This window comes from Alexandromys fortis, unplaced genomic scaffold, assembly GCF_014885135.2.
Source record: "Alexandromys fortis isolate MF-2015 unplaced genomic scaffold, M_Fortis_MF-2015_v1.1 scaffold_68, whole genome shotgun sequence".
Lineage (NCBI taxonomy): Eukaryota > Metazoa > Chordata > Mammalia > Rodentia > Cricetidae > Alexandromys > Alexandromys fortis.
Window position 1 is genome coordinate 1466106 of NW_026067948.1, and position 6713 is coordinate 1472818.

A 6713-nucleotide genomic window follows, 5' to 3' on the forward strand; every position below is an offset into this window, starting at 1 on the left:
GTTAAAAAGAACAGTCTCCAACAAATGCTATTATGAAGTTGATTATAATACTGCACAACTGCAGTCTCAGCACTGGTGAGGCTGAGGCAGGGGAATTTCCATGAGTTTGAGGACTCTGGTGAAGGCCATGTGACAAGATCATGTCTGAGACAACAAACCTCTGGATCAAAACAGATTATATGCATAGAAATAAAAAATAAATGAGCCTTCCTACACATAGAATGAATAAAGATTTAAATGCATGTTTGAGGGCTGGAGAGATGGCTCAATGGTTAAGAGCACTGGTTGCTCTTCCAGAGGTCCTGAGTTCAATTCCCAGCAACCACATGGTGGCTCACAACCATCTAGAATAAGATCTGGTGCCCTATTCTGGCATGTAGCCATACATATAGGCAGAATATTGTATACACAATAAATAATCTTTAAATGCATGTTTGAACTATGAATCTATACTAAAACAAAAACATTTTCATAACTCTTCAACAACTCTAGGAGAAGCCCTGTAGCATATTTTGTTTAGTAGCATATGATCACCCCTTTTCTGAAAATCTTTCATCCTTCTTGAATGCTAATAATCTGACCAATTATTTCTGAATGTTTGGTAATTTATTTTTACTGTCAATTTAGTATTTAGTTGCCTAGAAGACACACCTTTGGATATGTCTGTAAGGGTGTTTCTAGAGGATTAACTAGGGATGGAAAACTGGCTCTGGGTGTGGGCAGCTCTACCTACTGAGGGCCCTGATCGAAAAGGGAAAGGAGGAAGCCAGCAGATCTAGGAGCATTAATCTGCTTCCTGACTGTGGAGTCAATGTGACCAGCTGCCTTGTACATCTGCCAGGGTGACTGAACTGCACAATGGACTGTTTTCCCACCTCACCCCACCCCACCCCAAACAAACAAAAGCTGTTGTGTGCTGGAGAGGCTAAACTGGAAGGTGGATCTGCCAATCCTGGTGGAGGCCAAATTAAGACAAGTTCCTCAGATGCTAGCTGCTAAGATTTGATGTTTGCCCTGCTGAGTTTTGGTCCCACTTTTATCCAGTTTCCCATATGTCCCCTTCCTCCCTTTTAGAATGTGAATGTTTATTCTGTGCTGAATATTGGAAATATTTTAACTTACATTTTTGATTTTTGTAAGGTATGGTGATTTGAATAGGAATGTCCCCCATAGACTATTAGTTGTGCCTTGCTGGAGTGGGTGTGGTCTTGTTGGAAGAAGTGTGCCAGCCACTGTGGGGCTAGATTTTGAGGTCCCATATGCTCAAGCTAGGCCTACTGTCAATTTCACTTCTGCTGCCTCAAGATAAGGATGTAAAACTATCAATTCCTGAAAAACAGTAACTGTCTCAAACCAGAAGAGAACAAAATATTTAGGGCAGTATTCTTGGTTGGTTCCTGGTATAGAAAAGACATAACTGTAAATTAGTGAAACCTTATTAAACCTGAAGTTTAATAATACTGGTTTCTTAGATATTACCTATGTACTTATAAATAAAACTGGATGAGGACATAGGGAACTCTATTGTGAGACAATTTTTTTTTTTTTTTTTTTGGTTTGGTTTTTCGAGACAGGGTTTCTCTGTGGCTTTGGAGCCTGTCCTGGAACTAGCTCTGTAGACCAGGCTGGTCGCGAACTCACAGAGATCCGCCTGGGATTAAAGGCGTGTGCCACCAGACAATATTTTTGTACACTGTAAGATGTGTCTCTGCCTAAGGCACCTTCTGATTGGTTTAATAAAGAGTTGAATGGCCAATAGCTAGGCAGGATTTCCAGGGAAAGAGAGGAGCTCTGGGAGGAAGAGAGGTGGGAGACACTAGGGAGACACTGGCAGGAAGTCAGACTTATAAAATGGAGGTGAGAAGTCACATGGCAGAACCTAGATGAATAAAAAGGAACAAGCCTAAGTTAAAGCCAAACTTTCATAATTAGTAAGTCTCCATGTCTTTATTTGGGAGGGGGTTGACGATCCAAGAAAGTCTGACAAACAAAAAGACCTGCTACAATTTGTGTCCAATGTACATGTAAATCCACATAAGACCTGAGAAAGTTGCAAAAAGTTCTAAACATGGAACCAGACACGGTTTTGCAATAACTGCATATTCACATGCAGTCTTGCTGCTTGGAGGCATACAGAGGCATGGCTTCTTTAGGAGGCTTTGCTGTTCAGCTGTGCATTTGAGCTGTCAGCTTGCTACTTGATGCTAGGTAACTCAGACTCAGCAAATTCGCAGAGCTGGGACAGTTTGGTGTGGCTGGCACAGTTAGGTCAAGTGCTATCAGGGTCAGTCACCAGCACCGTGTGCTAGTGGAGCCAGGCAGTGGGTGTTCTAAGATTTGTCTCCCATGGTCAGAGACTGCATAGGTGCATGGCTGCAGACATGCAAAGTCAGGCCCAAGCAGAAAGAAACCTCTTAAATAGAATGCTTAAAAATGTGCTTAGGTGCTGAAGAAACGGGTAAGACAGTCACAGAAAGTTTCAAAATAATATAGTCGTTTAAGAGAAAGTAAAGTAAGGATGAGAAATACACAGGGCATCTGGATCCTCTTTGGTGCTTTGTTGACTTTGAAGTTTTGAAATGCTAATGAACAAAAACCCAGCATCTGCTGATACTGGATTGTGGGGAAAACTGCTGTATTAAACCAACCTATGTATTTTAAGCAAGTCCTAAATTTAGAAAGGAAGTCTGAAAACGTGTTGCATTGGGGGAGATGTATAGAAGGTTAGAGGCATAAAAGCTTAAGTTGTTTATCTAAGAAAATAAGGTTTAAAGATATTTTTAGGTTGTAATACAAATTACAATAAAGTGGTTTAGGTATAAAACTTTGGAATCAAGATAGGATAGATAAGTTCTTCAAATTTGCCAAATACAAATCAGCCATTGTAATTTTTTTCTGATAACTGTTCTTATTATAGTTTTTACTGTGTTGGAGTTAAAAAATGTTCCTTTTTATTTAGAGAAATTAAGGAAATGTTGTAGAATTGTCTTATACACTGTAAAAATATGTCTCTGCCTAAAGCACTTTCTGATTGGTTTATTAGTTTTGTTGAATGGCCAATAGCTAGGCAGGAGAGATTAGGAGAGATTTCCAGGGAGAGAGGAACTCTGGGAAGAGAAGTGGGAGATGCCATTGAGACACTGAGGAAGTCAGATGTACAGAATGAAGGAGCTAAAAAACCATGTGGCAGAATTTAAGGTACAGAAACAGGACAATTTAAGTTGAGCTAGTTAGGAACACACCTAAGCTAAAAGTCAAGCATTAATAATTAATAGTTTCCCTGATTCCAACAAAAAAAGACCTGCTATAGTCTGCTGTCTTTGCAACCTTTCTGTTGTATGGGTTTGGAGTATTTCCCATTATCTTTATATTTAGTTCCAATGTTTGTATTTGTAAGGAGAGTACTAACATCTAATGCATAGCCCAGAAATGTTATATATAGGCATTATTTTCACACAAGTATGCACAACTGTCAATGATCTGGATTGGACACACACAGTTGATATATAAAACTTGAATTCAGTCACCAATCATTGCCTTGACTCAGAGTAATCACTGATTTCTGTTGGAGTAGCTAAAATATGGTCTTGATTTTTACGCAAATTCCTATGGTAAGTATGGTCTGGACACAGTCTGCTACTAGGTATGTTGTCGGCTCTAAAGAATCTATAACCACTCGGGTTAACAGTCCTTTTGGATGTCTACTGGAGATTAACCTGATTACAGCAACTGTTAGGCAGACTCATCCTAATTATGGACGGGACAATTTGCTAAGCCAGGAATTCTCAAGAAAGGGAACTAAGTAGCAGCATCATGCCCTGTGGCTTTTTGTTCATTCTCTGCTTTGAGTAGTTTTGAGTAGTTTCCATGAAACTACTGTTAAAAGTCTGTATTCCTTAATAAGTACTTGGGATAGTGTATAGGTCATTTTGCAGTGTTCTTCAGTGACTCAGGCCAGATCAGCTGGTGGTAGTTTTCTTAAGTCTTCTGTCATTTTCTACTTAATGACATCAAAAAGAAATCTGTATTTACCTTACCTTGTTGTAGCTAGCTTTTGCTTTATGTTCTGAAGGTAAAGATGTGTACCATGAAATGCCCTTCAATTCATTGATCTTTTATTATTCACAACTTCCAAATACACTTCAGAAGCTAACTCACTTTTCTCTTTCCTCTTAATTAGAACCCATTTCCATACAGTTTAGCAGACAGGCACAACTTTTCATTAACTGGGGTGTTTGCATCACTACCAATACTGTTTGGCTTTACCCATAATACGTTTCCCTGCAGTTCTTCTTTTCAGAGTATGCAGGATTACCTTTCTCATCCACAGGTTCATTACCTTTTGATTCCATTTTGAGGCCGATTTGGGGCTCAGTGTAAATTAGCTTACATTCAAGATGAGCTGGATCACAGTACCATACAGCCAAAGTACAAAGCTTGCAAAAGCATATTGCAGCTTCTCCCTTCCTCAATGGCATGTTGCATACTTTACTAGTACATGAGACCCACCAGACTATGCTTGCTAAACATTAAGTGTATTTATATTGTCTTATGCCATGAAAACTCTATGACAAAAAAATATTTTTTTCATAGGCTTTTTCAGAGACATGGTGAATTCTTTTAGCTCTTTAATAGTAGGTTAGTACCACATCTATACTGTATTTTAAGTTGCACGCTTGGCTTGCCTTGCATCTGCTTAGCTATTATCCTCTTTAAAGACCATCTTTCTCTATTGCTGGCTTCATTACACTTTTATTATTCCACTAGCGACACTGGATACTAACTTGTCCAGTAGCTTGGGAGCACTTATCCTGGTATCTTTCATTGTCTTACAAAGTTACACATAGCAACTATTGTATCTGCAGGCAGCAGGGTCCAAACTCCTAACACACGTATCAGGCAAGGCTTCTTTGAAGCAGTCTCCCAACTCCACTGCTACAGGTCCCACTCACCCTTTGACAATTCTTCCACCTACTTCCTTTCCGCTGGAAAAGCGACACATCAATGGACACATAGGCCAACTTGAAAGAATTCTCAATGACCAAATATAAAACGAGTAACAAGTGTAGGCACGTGAAGAGATGAGTACATGGAAAAAGTCTGAATAACACCTCCAACAAGAGGTACATTTTGCCATTTCTTTACTGGTTAAGTACACTTATTTAAGAATGCTAAGGGAAAGGATCAAAATGCCCTAACTAAATGCCGAGGTTAACATTCCCAGGGAATGTAGGCTTCATGGACCAGAAGGGAATGCCTTCCCTGTGGTGTTCTTTTAAACCTAAAGCCCTAGTTCATAGGGAGAAAAACAAGCCTAACCCAGTGGGAGTAGGAAATAGTTATATGTGGTGGTTTGAATAAAAATGGCCCCCACAGATTTGCAGGGAATGGAATTATTGGAACCATGGCCTTGTTGGAATTGTCATCAGCACGGGCTTTGAGATTTCAGCCACTAAAGTCAGGCCTAGTGTCTGTTACCTGAGGATTCATTCATTTGTAGAACACTTGGCTTCTTCTCCAGCACCATATCTGCCCCCACACTGCCATGCTCCCTAACACGATGACAATGGATTAAACCTCTTAATTATAAGATAGCCCCAACTAAATGTTTTCCTTTTTAAGAGTTGTAGTCATGGTAATTCTTCACAGAAATCCCTCAAACTGTCATCAATGACAAACTACCAGCTAGAGAATAAGAAGGCAATATAATTTCACTTGTGAAGCTGAGGCAGGAGCACATGGAGTCTGTCTGGCCACATAGCAACTGTCTTCAAAAAACAAAGCCAGGATTTCATGTTAGCCCAGGGTGCACTGGCTCATTTTTCTTGTCAACTTGATATAATACAGTGTCACCTGGTAAGAGGTCACCTCAGTTTGAAGAACTGCCAGATCTGTATTGCCTATGGTCATGTCTATGAGAGACAACTTTAGTTGATGACTGATGTGAAGGGCCCAGACCACTAGGGATGGCACTATCTCTGAGCAAGCAGACCTAGGGTATATAAGAAAGCTAGCTGAGCACAGGGCCAGTGAGTAGACCGATAGCAAGCAATTCTGCCTTTGGGTTACTGCCCTCCCTCCTAAGTTGCTTTTGTTCAGAATGTTTTATCACTGCAACTGAGATTAAACTAAAATTGGGAGCCATTTTTCTTCAGCAAGCTAGTTGTTGGTAGGCTGAACCATGCTCATGCAGCAGTGACTGGGCTGTGGGTTATTTTTAAGAGAAGGCATGAACTTCCAGGTCAATAAAACCATGATGGCATTCTTATTTTAAAACATTTAACACCTGGGTCAAAAAAAAAAAAAAAAAAAACAAAACCCAACAAAATCTAGGAAGCAGAGGCCTCCTTATCCTCTACCAGACTCTGCAATAGTGGTCCTGAGCACCAGGCAACCAGGAGAAACAAACTGGCAGTAAGCACCCAATCATCTTCCCACCTGTGAATAGATGGCCTTGTGCTGACAGCTTGTTCTGAATTACACTGTTGAATGGTAATTCTAGGACACTGATATTCTCTAACTGACCCCAGAAAGTGAAATCTGCAGTGTCCTGGTAGTAAGCAAACACAGATGCAGATTCTGAGTAACATCCCTAAGCTGTTACCATGTTTGTTATGTCTGAAAGCAAGGATGATAAAGTGATCAGAAAAAAGCATAAACAATTAACACAAGAAAAACCACTATGATCTTAGAAGTGAACATTCAACCAGAGC